The following is a 20,022-nucleotide window of genomic DNA, read 5'->3' on the forward strand; positions in this document are numbered from 1 at the left end:
ATTATACAGCAAGGGTTATATTAACTTAGGACCTCAACTGGTTGTTTAGATTCATATACTAGATTGCCTAATCTAGATTGTTAAATAAGTTAAATACATTTTTATACTGTAAGATTAGATTGGTCCATTTTCTAGCTAATTCCAAAACAGCTAACAGTTATAAGTGACCTAGTGAGAAAATCCTAGAGTCACTAGTATCGTTTCCTTCTGATTGTTTGCATGGCATGTAGAGTTGCACAGGAAGAACTTCAGTATCTTCAGATTTTTAGTGATTAAAACTGAACACTTGAGAATTTTGAAATCTTTCTAAATCTTATCTTTTAGTTAAGTAGCTTTTTGCCCTTTAATTGAGTAAAATTTCTAGATAGTTTCCATACTTTTGCTTCTTATTACAACTGTCTCTGTACTTTTTCCACTGCTGGTTTTGGAATAGAGAAAATTATAGCCAACTACTGACAACTTGTTCGAACGAAAGACCCTGTTAGACATTTAATACATTTTAAGGTTTTTTTTGTTTTGTTTTAAAAGCTTTGAATAGAACAACACCTTCTTATAAGGACTAGTGAATGTGCTCTGCAGTGATTATTTAAGAATATACATAACACTATATAGCAGTGTTAATTTACATAATGATTATGCATTGTTAATGGTTAATTCATACAGTTTTAAAATGCATCTTAAAACAAATATTTATTTTTTTACAGGAGCTTTTGTCGAGTTTTAGATTTGTTGTATCTTCACAGATATTTATAAAAAAAATTTTATATTATTTAAATAATAATATTAAAATAATTAATTTATTTATTTACATTCATTTTCACATTCAGTACTTTTTACTGTTGAAGCTTAATAAAACTTTTTTCTACATTTTACATGTTAAACTACAGTACATTTTTTCATTTTAATTTACATTTTTCAAACATTTCTATATTTTCTAGTACTTTTTTCCCTCATGCTATAATAATAATAATAATAATAATAATAATAATAATAATAATAATAATAATAATAATAATAATGTTTTATAATACAAAAATCTATAAGGAAAAATATGGTAGTTGTAAAAGCTGCTCACAAAGACAGAATATCATATTAAGCAAAATAGTTGCAAAGCTCTCACTTCGTTTAACCTAATATCACATCTGTTATATACAAAAGAGGTTTCTGATATGTCTACCTGCACTTCACCCAGTCTCAGTCTGCAGCTTGAGGTCTCTTTTCTCAACCTTTGACCAAAGAGAAAAAGAGAAAGAGAGAATAAGCAGCTGTTGGCAGAAAATGACACTCTATCGGTAGCGCACAGGACTGACACTTAATCAATGCTGCGTCCTGCTTGATAGAAATGCTGCACATATTTAATATTCCTACAGAGGGGTGGGAGCTGAGGAAGGGTGAAGGGAGGGATGGCAGGCAGGGGGGAATGAGAGCGATTGTGCCGAGGCTTGCTTTTTGAGTGGCAGGTCTGCAGATTACATCTCCTGAGAGAGGGATCTTTCAGTGCAGCCTCAGTTATCTATTTACCACCCCTGATCCAGACTCTCTCTCTCTTTCTCACACACACACACATACACAGAGCAAGAAAGAGAGAGAGAGAGAGAGAGAGAGAGAGAGAGAGAGAGAGAGAGAGAGAGAGAGAGAGAGAGAGAGAGAGAGAGAGAGAGAGAGATGAGTTATGGGCCCTTCAAGTTGAATATAATAGATTTTTTTTATTCAGTACATAATCAGATACATTCTCATCAGAGTTAGTAATCTGAAACATGGCAACATGAGTAACGTTTCACACCAGGAGAGAAAATTAATTTTAGTCCCCATTTTTTTATATTTTCTTTTGTTTTGTTTTTTCTCCAGTTAATTATTGTTAATTATTTATTGTTGTTCTTCTTCTTTTTGCTGTTGTTCTTGCTGTTGCTGCCGCTGCTGCAGTTGTTTCCTTTAACTAATACCGATTCCATCATTCATCAAAATTAACCAACCTTTATAAAGTCTTTTATAAATTTAAAAAATAGCAAACAATACAAATAATAATAACAGGTGAAAAGATACAGGAAGAATGCAGTCTTAGTTGCACATAAGCAAGAAACGTGGTGATGTGATGGAGGTTATCGGTCTCAAACAACACGTCGTAATTGTTTAATCATTTAACATTACAAACCAAATTGCATTATAGACGCTATCATCACTCATCCCCACACTAGCTGTTTGTTATTTATTATCTAGACATCACCATGATGGAAAATTTAGTCTCAACATGCTGACACCTAAGACTCTTTCCATCAATGATATATCAACAACTCCTTATACTGTAGAAAGCTTCCCCATGTCGATAGCTCCATGTGGTTCTTTGTTAACTAGCATGTTTTTAGTCAGGCTGTTATTAGATTCAGCCAGATCAGGCAGAATATTGATCTTGAATTGGAATGAATGCATTATTATAAACATGTGGTTTGTATTATAGCTGTAACTGCAGTGTGAGTTGTAGGGAACATGATTCAACCTTCTAACCAATCACTAGATATTAGATATGCTGAAATGAATGCCCTCACTCTCTCTACGCTTAACACAAATGCAAAATAACATGAACCAGATTGTTTATTCCATATCGCCTACACGTATTTACCACACGCACTCTCATCATAAGTCCTTCAAGCACTTAATGCGTGGTTTTATGTTATGCATGCCTGATAGTATTTGCGTTTTGTTTTTTTAAAATGTCAGAATATCCATCTGGCTCTAGTCCAGATCTCTCCTTTAGGCTGTGTCTTCTTCATCTGTAAGAAGTTCAGATGTTAGGTGTTGTTTTAATTTAGAGAATATTCAAAATTTGAAAGCCAAGCTAGCTCCATCAGAGCCTGCATGCTTTTCTAATTTGTGTCAGTGAAAAGAAGTGAGTTTTTCACCGACAGGCTTGTTCGGGTAGCACTTCATTCCTAAGAGAGCCGAGCACTGGGAAGCTCTTCGGCATTCTCCAAACCTATTTGATAGCGAAGACGAGACCACTGATAAGCTTGCGGTCCCTGCGCACATCCTGCATTGTGCTGCTCCGAAAACTCATTTACGGGCTGAAAAAGAGGAACCACCTCCAATCGCACTCACTCAGTCACCACGTTCGGGATTTTATTTCAAGACTTGACCCTTGAGCCACACCAGCCTTGTCTAACAAACGACATCAAATAAAGGATGCACTGAAAAGAGCTTCAAATCACACCAAGAACGATTGTGTCTCCAGCGTCTCTCCTGTCCTTCATCTCACGAAAGCGTAGACTTGACTTTTTTTGTTATTATTATTATTATTATTTTTATCTGCTTTGTGCATGGACGCAGAAAGTGACAGCGATGGATTTAATTCATCTTAACACCTGTCACTTCAAGACAACTTCTCATAACGTATTCATCTGCTTTTTCTTTTTTTCCTTTTTTTTTCAATCCCTGTCTGATGATGTCACTCCTCTCAGAGGATTTGATGATTTCCGAAGGCCCCTGACGTACTGTAGATCACAGAGGAAGCCTGCTCAGCAGAAATGATTTATGTAAGTCTGAACCTCAAACTGTTTCCTATTCATTCATTTTATATGTGTGCATGTTGGACCTGGATAAATCAAAAGATCAAATGATGTGCATGACTACATAATGAAGTGTTCCTACTCGAAAAGCTCACCTGTGTGGTTATACTGAACATCAGAAAGATTAAAATTCAGCTGTAGGCGCAAGGTCGTGTCAATACTCAGTCTACACAATCACAATTACGAATATCATACTGGTTGTTTTCTAAATACGAAAATTATTATTGACTAACTGACATTTCAGACACAATATTTACCTAAGAATTTGTTTGTGAAGTATAATTACCATTGTAACAATGCTTGATTCTGATTGGTCAGAAACCTGTTAGAAAAGAGATCCCTTTTCAGAGGAGTCTACACTAACAATTTCTACACTAACAACTCGAAAGGAAGTGTGATGGAAAATTTGACTAAGAAGCTGTTTGTAACGGTCTGACCTTCTGTGCACGCGTGACTAGAAGTTGTTTGTGAAATTGTTATTACCAGAGTTTGTTTTTGTAGAATATTAGAGGCACAGAAGGAGCTAGCGACAAGTTGGTGAGACTCAGGCTCATAAACTTTAGGTAGACCTTGGAAAGGATAAGATTATCCAGATCAGGAGACGAGCAGGCGTTGTACATCTAAGCCAATGATTGATGATGTTTTTCTCTCTACATGTTTTCTTTGTTTGAATCATGTCAATAAAATCTCAATGTAATGAATGATCGAGGCACAAGCTCTCAGATGCTACACAAGGATTGTTGGGTCCTGTTGTGCAGAAGCACAAATAAATTGTGAACCTTTTTACTCTTGCCTGTGCCTACCAGTGTGCTATTTTTATTTTTCTCAAAAACCTCCACAACAAGCTGGCGTTGTCCGCAGGATTCTGTGTTTGAGAGCCAACTTTAGGGATTCCTGGGGAAGCCTGTGATCACTAATGCCTTAAAGGCTGTTACCTTCACCTTGAACCGAACGTGTATGTGCGGCTCCGTGTAATCTGTATAAAAGGAGGTTGTAATTGATAAAGTACATAACGTTATTTTATCGTTAACGCAGAAAACTTTAGCCTTAGCATGTAGCTACCTACTATCATGTGTGCTGATAATCTATCATATCGCGGTAAAGTAAAAGTGTATTAAACATTAGTATACTTAAGGTACATTATCAAATGTGTTAACACAGCTCCTGACGCAAGCGGTTCTTAAGTCTAGACCAGCAACGTTTTGGTGCTACTTAAAAACCACTTTTCCTGGTTCGGAGCCGGTGCTTTGGCGGTCAAAACAGAAAGAACCGGTTCTAAATTAGGCTCTGGCTCCGAACCAGCACTCGAACTGCCTCGGTGGAAAAGGGGCAACTGAGCCTCCTTAACGCCGGAATCACAGCAACTGGACATGTGGAAAGTTAGTTAACATATCATGTGGTTTGGGTAACTGTAAAGTAATTGTAAAGAGTCTTCCACAACAGAATGACTGTTTATAGCTACTATATACTGTATAAAACTTACTGTAACTGTGAACAGAAACAAATTCCTGGTAATCCTCTGACACTGGAGACTCCTTTCATACCAGAAAACTTCATTTTAGTATACAGGGACAAGTGAAATGCTGTAAAAGTTGCAAAGTTGCAAAGTTTTTGCATTTTGTTTAAGATGTATTTTCACTTTACTTTACATACATACTGTAATTGTAAATGAAAAATCAGTGGGGAACGAATCAACCCACTATTGGATCTTCTAAGTAAACAGATTGCTGTTTTTTTTTTTTTGCTATGTGGAAAAAAGAAGAAGGTACTGCTTGAAAGCCGTCCAGTAAAGGACATTCCTAGAGCTGTTGAAATAATGTGGCATGTTTGTCAGTTTATTTCGCCAAAAATTGTTCATGAAGCATAAAATATGTGCTTGACCATTTGTTTTCTTTCAGGAATCAATTTTACAAGTTCCACTCACGCTTGCCAAATGACTGCCTCCGCTCAATAAACTAGAGCAGATTTTTCATTGTTTTCATCGACGGCTTCTTTGTGGTATGTGTTTTGGAATTTTGCAATTCTGTTTTACTGAACAAATGTCGGTCCAGGTCATGATACCGTGATATGTTTATTTGTTACAAGAGTGTGAGTTGGAATTTCAGCAATTTTCTCTTAAATGAACAAATCAAACGAATCTCACCATATGCTGTGTAAATATGTGTATAATGTTTTTTTTTCCACTGAATATAGTCCAACTAGGTCTAGAATGAGTAATGACAGCATTTCACACCGCATTTACTGAACCTATAATCAGCTAATGGCACAGTGCAGTAAAACTGAAATCAAATAGAAAGGATTCATGGTCCATTTTAGGGAGACCAAAGCCTTTGTTACTCTATTATAGCAGTTCGTAAGTGCACCATTAAAAGACATCTGCATGTGTATATAAGCCTTTTGAGCCTAATCTTAGCTGGTAGATAGACACTTTGTAAATGTTGTGCTAGATGAATTGCCATTAATATTTGTTTTATATGTTAGTCAACAACTTAGATACGTGTGTTTTTGTTGCTAAACCCTATCTAGGCTTTATTAGACTCTCAGACAATTATATAGAACATTAAAGGCATTAAGTGCTCTACTGAACTTAGAGATACAAGCGCTCGCTCTGTTAACTCATTTCTCTCATGAAACAACATTGTTTTCTGTAAAAGGGCTCACTGCCATTAATTCACCTCTGTGGACATCAGGACATGAAGACATTTGGACAATGCGTCATCCAGCAAAGGTCACACATTCCATCTTATGAAATATTTGGACTATTTGACATATTGTCTGACAAGGCAAATTTCTTACCCAAAATATAAACCGAAAATAATTTATTCATGAAAACTGTACATTTTAGGTGAATAGATGTTCTGAATGTCCTTCTATCACTTGTATTGTAAAACTTGTATTTATTTTTCTTTACACATTTAGTGCATGTACTAATTCTATACCCTTTCTCTAACTGTTACTCATTTAGAAACAAAATACAACCAAAGTTCCTTGATTATCCAGCTGAATATGAACCGATATATATTTAGAGAAGAAATCTGGTAGTTGTGGAACTCTGTTGGAAAACTGTTTCTTGCTTGTGCCTTTTTTTCACTTCACCCATTAATTCACACCTAATAAAACCTTTCTGTGATTTGGCAATAGATTTGGGGCTTTCGGGTGATTTTAGATCGATCGATCGATCTATCTATCGATCGATCTATCTATCTATCTATCTATCTATCTATCTATCTATCTATCTATCTATCTATCTATCTATCTATCTATCTTTGTGCAAGAATCATTTGTCAACATAGCCTTAGAATACCATCATGTGCTATGTCTGCTACATATCCAGCAATAACTAATAGCGATCCATGCCAGGAATCTCCTAGTAAGCGACATAGAGAAGAAACAACACCACCACTATCCCACGAGCTCTGCACTCAAAGCTAGAACTGAAGAATTGCTATTCCAGTACACATGAAAGCTAATTTCCCTGCCACGTCCGACAGCACACGCCGGAAGGCAGAGTATTGTACAGAATTGTTTCTGAATACACTTTCAAATGTGCTAGCCTTGACAGTTAGGGCTGTTTTGGCAAATTATTTGTTTGCTAATGAATATTTGTACTCAAATCACACTTTTGCCACTTTTGTCATTATCACTCCCTGCTGCTACTTTTTCATTTCCAGTGTCTGGGAGTCAAGCCAATAGCACACTAATGTTCATTAGACAAGTGATGTTCCGCCATTGTCCTGCTGTCACCTACATTTTCAGATCACTCTCCACATCTTCATGAAACCTCATATTTCATTGTTGTTGTTTTTTTTCTTTACCTTTAAATTTTGGATAGCGTAAACCGTAGCTTTTGCTGAACTTAGGTTACAAGTACAAATCAGTAACAAAATTTCAAGTAGATTTGTGTTTTGGTGACCAAAAAACATTTCCCATTTATTAGTATAGAAGAAGCACTTCATTTTACTACATGAAGTGGAAAATATTTATCAAAATGACTTATAGATTATAAAAGTACTTACTAATTACTTGTGACCTAATTTACTTTACTTAAAGTGTATTTAGACATGCTAATATTTTAAAAAGAATATTTGCAAATTAATGTAATTCTTCAATTATTCCAATACTTATTTGACCAGTCGATTGCTTTAAGACTACACATAAAGTCTGGCGTACCTAAAGAGTACTTTAAAATGTGGCATTGATATTTAAAGGTGTCTGTATTATTCATTAAGCTTTGTTAGTTTAGCAAATTAAATGATATTTGGTGTTTTAAGTGAACCTGTGTAAAAATTTGATGAAAATTATGTGTCTTTGATTGAGTGTTTATTACAGTTTAATGTAGAAAATGTTTGAATGGAAAGCAAGATTAATGAGATTTAATGCAGCATTTTGAGTCCCGAGTTTGTACGAGTGGGTTTTGCTATGAAACATTTTTGTTTCGTCTGTGCATTTCTTCTAATGATGATTGATGATTGGTAGACCTCTAAAAGCGGTGGAGTCTTATAATCAATTACCAGTCACAGAACACTTCATGAACCTGACTGACATCTCAAACCTAAATCGGAATCGTTCACAACCTGCTGTATCGGTGTCATTTGTAAATATTGTATATAAACAATAGTTTTAAAGCATAAAGTTCTGTTAGGTGATTTTTTATTCATGTTTGAAATATTTTGTTTATGTCTATGTCTAGCTAGCTACATTTTGGCATCAAATGGCAGATGATAATTATGTCAACCTGAATTTTTGAATCCTACTCATATACGTACGAGGAGGGACTGGAAATTAAACATTATAAAAATAAATAAATATATAAACAGTTTAAAAAGGTTTCATTCAAAAGTCAGGCAAAAAAACCCCAAAACTTTAATTTGTCTATACTTGACACCAAGATTCCTTTGATTAAAGTATACTTAGACATTGTAGTATTCTTAAAATCAACATCTATAATTAGTAGTCAATTAGTATTTGAAAATTCTTGTATAGTGGACTACGTACAGGTAGATACACTTGACACCTTTATAGTGTACATAGATGAGCCAGTATATTATCAGTACACTATAAACATAATTTTACTCCTATTAATGCATATTGCAGTAGGCTTGAGATGAATGTGAGATATACTGAAGGGTGCTAGCCACACACACACACACACACACACACACACACACACACACACACACACACACACACACACACACACACACACACACACAAATTAAAATGTAATGGCTTGTAAAGCACTAGACTTTGATGATTTAAGGATGTTAGAATATAATTGCCATCTGTTTGGCTTGACTATAAGAGAATGGCTTCTGCTTAAAGTCATAATACATCTCAGGGTTGGATGCAGGACCCTGCACACTAGGGATCCCTGTACCACTTTCATGTCCCCTGATGTCCATTTATGCTCTTAAGTGCTGCACAATGGCAATAAAACAAACAAGACTAGCGGGATTACAAGTAAAAGGCTTGTAATGTGAGATGCAACCAACCCTGTTGCTTTCTTGTGCTTTAAAAGGTCTTTAAAATAATCTTTGTCTTCAAGGACATATTAACAAGTGACACCAGCCTAATAAATTGCCCATGTTAAAAAAAAGTAAACAATTGCTAAGATAATGCACTGAAGTTATTGTAAAGTTACGAGGAATACAGAAGAAGACCCATTTATTCATTCATTCTTTCATTCATTCATTCATTCATTCATTCATTCATTCATTCATTCATTCATTCAACTTCTCGGGTCACGAGGAGCCTGTGCCTCTCTAAGGCAGGATACACCCTGGACGGAGTGCCAACCCATCGCAGGGCACACACACACACACACACACACACACACACACACACACACACACACACACACACACACACACTCTCTCATTCACTCACATACTACAGACAATTTTCCAGAGATGCCAACCAACCTACCATGCATGTCTTTGGACCGGGGGAGGAAACCCGGAGTTCCCGGAGAAAACCCCAGAGGCATGGGGAGAATATGCAAACTCCACACACACAAGGCGGAGGCGGGAATCGAACCCCCAACCCTGGAGGTGAGGCAAACGTCCTAACCACTAAGCCCCCAGAAGAAGATCCAAGAAAGATAATTATTCTCTGCAGTGAAAAAATCTGAGATATTGGATATATCATATACAGTCAATTTGAGAAATAGATTTAAAACTAATTATTAGAATCAAAATTGCTTTAAAACATAATACAGTGCCTTGTTTAGGTTTTCTGTTACTAAAAACCCTTTATGATAAAATCACTTTATTTTACTAAATAAGGTATTATGAATAGGGTATGAGCTTAATATAAAGTGCATAACAATATTATGTAGTGATAAACAAAAAAAAAGGATTTATATAAAATCATATTGAAAAATAAAATCCAGTGCTTAAAAAGTCTTTAGAAAACCAACTAGCTTTTCCACATTCGTAAGGAAACATAAAATAAACACCTTAAGATCTTATTATTGGAAAACGACAGGATGCGTCATCTATATAAAGCTTTACTAATAAAGCTGCACTGCCTCATGGTGTTCAGGAGGCTGTAATTTGTAAAGCGGAGACAGATTGAGCTGTAAGCGTTGTAGAAATGGATCTGGCCTCCAGCTTGTGAGCTGATGAGCTGTGGTAATAGGGACAAATGTGAGAAAGACAGTGAGAGAAATGATAGTGGAAACCTGTGTCTGATTAACGAAAGACATGGTGAGATAGAGAAAGGGGGAGTGAAAGAGGGAGAGAGATGATGTGTGTAGAGAGACGAGGGCAGAAAGACAAAGTAGTAATGAAATAATAAAAGAAGCAAAGCAAAAGCAAATTGATAGAGAATTTGCAGTGATTAAATACACGCAATGCAAATTTGATATTTCATCTTTTGCGGCAGTATTATATATCAAACCATGTCTAGTAGCTCGAGACAGAGTGTAGCGAGGTCACGCTCACACACACCTGTTCTTCAGGAAACTTATTAAGAGGGAAGTGAGAAATTGATATTGAAATTGTGAACAGAACTGATATACGAATAAAGACAATTCAAATTTTTCGTCATAATCAACAACAATGTTAATCTCAAGCACAGATCCATTATTTTTGTAATAAAATTAAATATTTACTTAAAATAAGCTGTTCATATAACAGATGATTGTTATTCAGCTTATCATTCAAAACATGGGTGTGTTTCTTTTACAGGCTCGTGCCTTAAATTAACCCGAATGCTATGTTATTGGCATATTCAATTAAAAAAAAATGCAAACTGTAATTAAATAGCCTACGTCTAATGTGTAACAGTGACTTGCTAATTAGTAGTTAGTGTATAATAACTACATTAAGATGAATGCCCAATTATATGTGGATTCGTAATATAAAATGACTTAAATAATAGAATGTGCTGGATCAAATGCTATTTCAATATAATATAATATGCCAAATAATTATAATGGAAGCCATCTTGTTTAATTAAACCAAATTTTGCATTGATTAATATGATCGTTCCGACTTGGACTATTCATGCAGTAATATACCTAGCCATACATTAGACTCCTATTAGATTTTTTTCCCTGGCTTTCCATCTTCTGATTGTTCACATATCATCATATTAATCATGAAGTTTGTACAAAAGATTTGCATAATGCTAAGCCTAAAAAAATCATGCATGAGTGAAGCCTGATTCAGAACCCGCATAAATATTGACAAAACTGTGAAAACAACGCTGAAAGTGTAATGAGGTTAAAATGTTTTGTTTTTTCATAGGATTATTCTTCACTTTCAGGAACCCAGGTCTCAGTCAGGGATGCAGGAACGATGCCACACATGCTCCCATCTAAAGGATTGGAGAGATTTAGCAATGTATCTCTGTCAGGATAGCTGTGTGAGGCTTCATTACAGGAGTTAATAGGGTTGTATGTTTAGCTTGACAGCATATTTTGAGCAGAACGCCAAGTGGCAGATAAAATACTACAGTGTAATGGAGGTGTATGTTAAGATGCTTGACTATAATGGGGAAGCATATGTTAGCCAGTTCCACCATAATGGAGTCGAACATAACAGTGATCGATATATTATATTGACATTAAGATAGATTGTCCAATAAATTCCTGGATAGTGGTTGAATTAGGAATATATATATATATATATATATATATATATATATATATATATATATATATATATATATATATATATATATATATGCCTGATTCATTGTGAATGTTGATTAATTGACTGTTTGCTTGATTGGTTGATTACTTTATTCTGTGGCTTCTGTGGCTTCAAACTACATATAAAAAAAAACTACCGTCCAACCACACACTGAGACATGATTCGGTAAAAAATGAGACAACAAATAACACAGTTTCCAGTTGTTTGCCATAAGGTGCATTTAGCAATTAGGTAAAGGAATCTGAATGGAGAATTGCCTTGGCAGTCTGGAACCTGAATTTTGTTGTCATTAGTTGGCATTAAGGAACAAGCGCAAGAGCACACTGACTTTCAGCACTAATAAAAAACAAGGAAACAGAGCCACATTAAAATCAACATTCTTCCTACAGCGAGACGGCATTCACAATAACCTATGTCGTGCGGTAGCTATCAGTCGGCTCCGACATCTGGAGGAAATGCCAGCATGCGTTTGTCTAACTGATTCTTAGTGATCTTAGCCATCGGTAAAGGAGGCAGCCGAGTCTGTTGGAGAGATAATTATCCAAAGCGTGTAGCCTACTCTGGTGCTCAATACACTGTCACTAATTTAATTCCCTACCTCAGTGGATGGTGAAGCTGCAGATGCAATGCAGGGATCATTATCCAAACCTTTTACAAGGTGTTGAAGTTCTTCCTGACAGCAAGCTTTTTTCTCTTCGTTTGTTCTCTTTATACTGAATTTCATTAAATGATAATCTCTCTGCTAATCTTCTTTTTTTGTTGTTGTTGTTGTCGTTGTTGTTCCTGTTGGTATTTTCGCTTATTTACTTATTTTGAGAATTACATTTTTATAAACTTAAGTGCTTATAAGATATACAATCATCCTTCTAATAGATTTAACTATTATTTAGAAATACTTGTCAAATATCTAGAAGCTGGATGAAGCATTAAAAATTATTCTTTTCTCATTAACTACTAAGCAACTACTAGACAATATCAATATAGCAATAATACAATCTTAAGATGACTAGGCCAGTAGTCTTAAGAGACTAATGTTAAGTCTTACACATTACACACAGTCTTACTGTTATTCATTAACTGTTTATTTACTTAATACTTAGCTATGAATTATTAAGTGTTACATCAGAGTGCACTTCAATTCTCAAAACTGGATTTTAAGCAGGTTTGGATCGTTAAATAACAGCATGTCGAAGACTGTAGTTCCAGCTGTACCAAAAATGCTTAAACCTGCATTGATTTTTAACAAAGAAAAACACATACTGTACATGTTGATGTGGTTAAGATTTTTTTTTATTATAACACGTTTATGTAACATAGAGTATATGGAATGGGTCTCAGGTGTCAGCACTTAGTTAGTGTCATGACACAGGGTAAGGAAGCAGACCCAAACGCAGGATAGCAAAACAAACAAACATGAACAAAGGGAACACGAAACAAGACACGGACTGAAGACAGGACAGGACAACAGTATATTCCGTGCTGCCATCGGCACTTAAATACAAAAGACAATCAGATACAATTAGGAACGGGTGTGGAAACAGGGAGGAACAGACGAGGGCAGGGCAGACATGTGACAAGGAACATAAATAAACAAGTGCACGTGGCCAAAGACTGGGCTGTGTCATGACAGTTAGCAACTAAGTTTCACACCTTAAACTCTTTAGAACCATGGAAATTTTAACTGTTATAATATAATCAATAATAAAGAAATTTGCGTTGGAGATGTTTCATAAGATTAAATGTAATAATAAAGAGTTTAAAAAGTATGATGAGTTCATCCATAACATAACCATTTTAATCATTGGCAAAAAGATTCATTATTGGATTAAAAGAAGAAGAATACAAGACAGGCTGAGCTGTTACATGACAATAATTCCCTCTGGATTTCTTATAGTTGACATATAGCAAATTGATACTACGTGTAAGTACAGTATGGGCCTGTATGTATTTTTCAGATTTGTCAAGCCCTTTTGTCAATACCTAGCACTGTTTTGACACACAAGCATTTTACTGCTTGTCACTTTTTAACTACGGACCCATTTAACATACTTTTGTGTGGCACTTTGATTCCTATTGTAGACCCGGTCTCCTGCCCTGCAATTTCATGTTGTCATGAATAGTGGCTAAAACCTCAAGAAATGCAACTTCAAGTCGATTTCAGTGAATAATTCCCAACTTTTCCTCAAGTTACATGAAGTATAAAGTATGTGTTTTTTTCCTTTGCAGGCTGCTGCAGTCTCGCACTTTCAGAATAAACCTGCCAATCATTTCAGTTACAAGTGGGGGGAAAATACGTCAAGCAAAAAGTGATGTGTGAATGTTCTGAAAGGGAATGAATAATCCATAACAATAAAAAAATAAAAAAATAAATAATAATAATAATAATAATAATAATAATAAATACATTATTATTATTATTATTATTATTATTATTATTATTATTATTATTATTATTATTATTATTATTATTATTATTATTATTATTGCTCAAACCGAACTATATACTAATACACTCTGAATTTTACAACAAAAATGTAGATATATCAAGATACCTGATGAATCCTCACAAACACATTTGACCTCTATTTCATTAAGGACAAAGTCAAAAAATGTGTGTGTGTGGGGGGGGAGGGGGGAAGATGTTATCTGCAGGAAACAACAAAGAAAGTGAGTGAGACTGTGTAAAGTTAAATACCTAATCCTTTCTTTGTCACTGCAGCAGCTGCTAATCTTCTTGATAATGGCAGAATGTTTCCTTGGAGTAGAATCAAAAGGTCTATTTACATGTATTTAATGGCTGAGGTTTCTAATTTGCCTGACTGTGTGGATTAGCCTGACTCAAAGCATGTAGCCAACCAAAGATGGCAATCGCTCTTTACTCGCCGTTTGTTGTTTGTTGCTCCTTACGAAATAGATCGTTGCAAATTAATATGACGGCTTTGTCTTTGTTTGGCTCTCTCGCACCAAATTAAACTGGGATGGATTAACATTCCGTCCAATTTATTATGCAAATCTGCATCGTGAATGCATTTGCATGAGAAATGCGTGACATGGGTGCAGCTAGGCAAGGCCTTCTAAATGATGTCGAGACCCATTCGAGCCTTTAAAAGGCAAACAATGCCAGGCAGCCAGAGGGATGTTGGAGCTGAACGTGTAGTGGGGTTTGGGTTTTTGTTTTTTCGCACACAATAACAATTCTGTTTGAGATTAGACACAGCCAAGCATGGAGTCGCAAAGCTGCAGAGTTCTCTCATAGGTACCATCTAAATGAGAGAGGGGGAAAAGTGAAAACAATCAGCATTTGGCATGGAGGATATGCATTCTCATATTGCCTCCTTCAATTTTTGGCACAAAGACAATGCAATGTTCCCTGTAGTTTCAGTCTATACAGAAAAAAAAATGGGTGAATTAAAGAAATCTAATATCCAAAGATTATCAATCCCAATTGTAAAAAGTTAGCTCTTAGAGACTAGCACTTTCTTGACATATATACTGTAAACCTCTATAACGAGCTTATGGCATAATTTACATTTACAAGACACTCTTATCCAATTGATCTAATTTATATATAAGGGCATTACTCAGGGGCCCAGCAGTGGCAGCTTGGTGGATCTGAGATTTGAACTCATGACCTCCTAGTCAGTAGTCCAACACCTTAACCACTAGGCTACCACATCCCAGAATGTTATGATATCTTACTTTTTTCTGTATTCAATGTTGGTCACTTAATTTCAAATGAATCTAAATCTCTGCACAATGGAAAGTTCTTCAGATTTAGAGTCCATTAAACTGATTTGTCTTTCACACGTCAAGGAATACAGATTTTTCTTATGTAAGGTAAATACTAGTATATTGTTATTATTATTATTATTATTATTATTATTATTATTATTATTATTATTATTATTAGTAGTAGTAGTAGTAGTAGTGGTAGTAGTAGTAATAGTAGTATATTCCTACGTATTTATTTTAATATTATTTATTAATTTCTCTTTACTTGAATTATTTACTATTTATCACAATTGTTCTATTCCTATTGATGCCTGAACTGCTTCCAACTACTGTTTTTACCACCACTGTAATATAAATTCTGCTTTAGATGTAATATCTGTGTTTTAGGTGCAATATTTGTATATTAGAATGGTAACTGTATTATATTATCTAATGTTCTATGGAGAATATTTTTACTTTTGCTCTCAGGTGTACTACAATGTACATATACGAATAAGTATTTAGCAGCTTATAAATCAGCCCATGATCCAGCACATTATGTTATTCTGCATTTTATTTCAGAAAGTACAATTTTTTACTATGTGTAAGATTTTAAGAATACTAATTACAGATTTCTGTAGCTTTTCTCTAACTCTAGAAAAGTATTTTCTCGTGAAAATATTGCGATTTATTTCGGGTTTGATGTTTGTCATGTCACGTCACATAGCGACCATGAGACAGTACATCACTGATATACTAAAATGCATTGAAGAAAAAAAGTAAACCTCTCAAAGCATTATTCTTTTTCCTTTCTTTTTGTCACTCCTTTCTTTCTGGTTCTCGGACACAACTTAAAGATGTATGCGGATTGTGAAAAAGAAGGACAAATGATTTCTTTTGTCTCCATCTTTGTTTGTTTTTAATTGTAGCTCAATTCTGTGAGCTAGATTTAAATGTGAGCTAAAATGAAACTTGAAACTTGCTCTTTCACTTATTCTCTCTCTCTCTCTCTCTCTCTCTCTCTCTCTCTCTCTCTCTCTCTCTCTCTCTCTCTCTCTCTCTAAGCCCATAATACAGCCTGGAGCTTAACTAATTAAATTCTTTTAACTGAGCTGGCTTGCCATACTGGCCTGAGTCTACAGCAGGAAAAGGTCACTGCTAGCTGAAACCCACTGCCATTGACACACATGTACTCCCCTGAACTTGTTTCTCTTACTTGAAGTTTAGCAGATTGTTAATTATCAGATTACGAGTTGGTTTTTTAAAGGGCATTGCAATGCCCCGAGTTTAATGGATACAGAATGAAGAGGGGAATTAAAGAGGTTTCCAGGGAGTGCATCAGACTTTGATATTGAACCCTGAGGAAACATAGAGGATGTGACTGAATTGAATTGTGACTCTAGTTACTCTGGCGATTTTCTAGGCAAACATATTTTGCCAATTTAATCAGAATGATCTTGGACTCCATTAGTTAGCATGCATGGTTTAAGAAATTTAAGAAAATAGTGTGTGAATGGAAATGTCTCAGTGTTGTCATGGTAGTCTCATTTTCTCATTCTCTCCCAGTTTGGTCACAAATCCAACCCATCATCCAAATGCTTATCATACCTTAATCATATGACAAGAACGTTGAATTTAATATGTGTATCCTCCTAGATATATCAAGCCACTGAGTCTGTAATGGATGGCTTGGACTATTCTTTGCCAGGACACCAGGGGGACGTTCTGACAAACTTTTGTTTTGTACTCAATCTTTTCCCAACTCCGCACACCTGTTACTTGTGTCTTACTGATTGCCCTCCCTATATATACACCTGCTGTCTTGTGCTTGCTGTTCGAGTCCACGTTGTGTCTCCTGGTTTCTGTTTGTGCTTTGTGATTTCAGTCTTCAGTCTGCCTAGTATTTTCTTCAGAGTTTTCCATGTGTTTGTAGTTTTGCTGCTCTTCCTGTTATCCCTGCAATCGGCTCTGATTCCATATTACATATTTTCCAGTTTATTAGTACTTCTAAGAAGTTATTTTTAAATAACGACTTCTGCACATTTAATCATTTCCGTGTCTTGTTCCTTTCCGTATTTTCATTTCTCCAGTTATCCCTGTAGGTTCAGGTGCTGTGTACACAGGCAAGCACGTAAGCACTGACATTTGTAGCTCTGTCTCTTGTGTATCCGAGCTTATTGATTTAGCAAGAGATGGTATTCTGTTCCAGCAGAACCACCAATGATTAGGAAACAGAATGGTAAAGATGGTTTAAGACTAGATACGATTCTCAACAGAATTCTGTTTTAGTCCTTAATGATGCTGACCTTTACCAGTGTTCAGATTTACCACCAATAACCTACTGATTCTTATTTAAGTATGCCAGATTCCCTGTAATACTAGTCGTTAATACGTTTTAGGACAAAACCTGCAAACCTTTACAACTCATGATAAAAGTAAAGTTCATAGAGACAACTGTTTAAAGCAGAATGTTACAGTTACAGGAACCTTTGGTCCCTAGAAGATTAAACCTGTCAAATGTTATGTGTGTACTGGGAATCTTAACTGAAATAACATTTATAACAAATTTTTACAATATTGCACCAGCTTTAGCACTGTATCCACAGGGTTAAAAACAATGTTTAGTAGAAAATTAACCACTTTTCTATTTAAATTCTCAAAAGCTTGGAGTTCATAAATTGTGATATTTATATTTTTCAGATTTGGTAGCTATTTTATAAAGCTTGATGTCATTCCAGTGTCTTATTTTTTTTTATTTATTATTTATTTTATCATATGGATTTCATTTAGTATTTTCCTAAACACTTCTGAGATGGCGCAAGGTAAAAGAAAGAGGCCATTTAAAAACGAAAAATCCTATGCAATCATATTCGAATGAGAAATTGCTGAGCATTGAAATTAACATCTAACAGGAATCTAATACTGTATTTCTAATATATTGCTGCTTGAATAGTGCTAGTCATAATATTACAGTAAAGCAGCAAATCTGGCTTCCACTCTTATTATTCAGCTTATAAAATAGGATCCAACACAACCTATTATTTTCACATTTTATTTATTTATTTAATATTTTTTTTTACTATCATGATCTGATGTTTAATTGAAAATTTAAATGGCTGTGAGATATCAAGGTAATATCCTGAAAGCATAACTAGATATATGCTATTTAATTTGCTATTATAATATAAAATAATGTCAAAGTTTTGGTTAATTCCATTCACTTTCCAGGAAAAAAAACCTTACAGTTAACTTTAAACAAATTCTTAACATTATCCATAATAATACCATAATAAAAGTCTTTGAGGTAAGTAACGCCATTTTTTTCATATGAACATTTAGTGAGAAAGATACCAGAGACCCTCAACTCTGAATTACAGAATAATTGGGCTGACTTAATTTGAACCCAGCTAAGACCCAATGATGTTCTTGTGGAGAAAACAACTTATATAAAAAAAAGTGTCTCTGATTCCCTTCACATGGCCTGTGCCTAATTAACTTGCTAGAGTACTATAAACTTATACTCTTTGGTCAGAGGAGAGTCAAGAGCATAGCTGGGAGCCTATGTGACTAGATCCACTGGCGCGAGAGAGTCATCAGGCTATGTCTTGGACTTGAGGGGGAAAGAATTGGTCAGACAAGGGCGTCCTGAGCCCTCAGTCACATTACAGTGTGACTTGTTGAGTCACTCTTCTTATGTCGGTCATACACATAAGACACTCAGCTGTCTGTGAGTATAGCTGTGGGGCAGAACTGTGAGGGGTGAGTCTGAGCAAGCGAAAGGAGTCAGTTGGTTGACCGTTATTTTTTCCCCTTTTTTTGTTCGCTGTCTTGGCAGGGAAAGCTTAACGCTTGAGCAACCCTAATGTTTCTGTGGCTAAAGAGAGAGGGGCCAATTACTGCCATCCCATCACTTAGTACATATGTGTCTTATGAACACACAAAGAGAGAGAGAGAGAGAGAGAGAGAGAGAGAGAGAGAGAGAGAGAGAGAGAGAGAGAGAGAGAGAGAGAGAGGCCAATTACTTCCTTCCCATCACTTAGTGCAGATATGTCTTACTAAGTGAATAGGGAAAGTGATAGTAAAATCTGCTCTGTGACACAGAGAGCAATGGAAAGAAGACTCCTAAGGAGTGAGTAGAAGGAGAATGTGAGAGTTCCTCTTTATTACAGCAGGGATACAGAAGGTAAGAGAATGTCAGGAGAGGCAGAGTGTAAAGGGTTTCTCCCACAACTGATGACAAATCACTCGCAGCTGCACAGTGTCTCTTCGCTTGCTATAAGAAAGGTCAAAATACACATTCACAGCTCAGCGCTTCATACACCAGCGTGAGCTAACCATATTCTCAACAAAGCTATGCACAGCTAGAGCTTGTCTAACACTGACCATTCGCTTATTTGTAACCTGTAGGATATATAGTATGTAATAAAAAATCCCCTTTTTCACCGGAAAGCAATGATTCTTTTATTACCCCATGTTATTTCAACAAACTATAAACCTAGCAGTCAAGTTTGAACCTCAGTTATCTGTTAGCTAGTTCCCACACATTATTTGTACTGTAGCTGTCACTAGAGGTACTCTATGAAGTAGAGGTA

At 35.5% G+C, this 20,022-nt stretch overlaps 1 long non-coding RNA gene across 1 annotated transcript; it reads left to right on the forward strand.

Moving 5' to 3' along the window:
• Positions 1–3,236: 3,236 nt before the first annotated feature.
• On the forward strand, positions 3,237–8,192 carry LOC125145233. Its single transcript, XR_007143573.1, has 2 exons — positions 3,237–3,527; positions 5,459–8,192. It is a non-coding gene; the product is annotated as an uncharacterized LOC125145233 (long non-coding RNA).
• The last annotated feature ends 11,830 nt before the right edge of the window (positions 8,193–20,022 follow it).

This window comes from Tachysurus fulvidraco, chromosome 7 (genome assembly GCF_022655615.1).
Source record: "Tachysurus fulvidraco isolate hzauxx_2018 chromosome 7, HZAU_PFXX_2.0, whole genome shotgun sequence".
NCBI classification, from domain to species: Eukaryota; Metazoa; Chordata; class Actinopteri; order Siluriformes; family Bagridae; genus Tachysurus; species Tachysurus fulvidraco.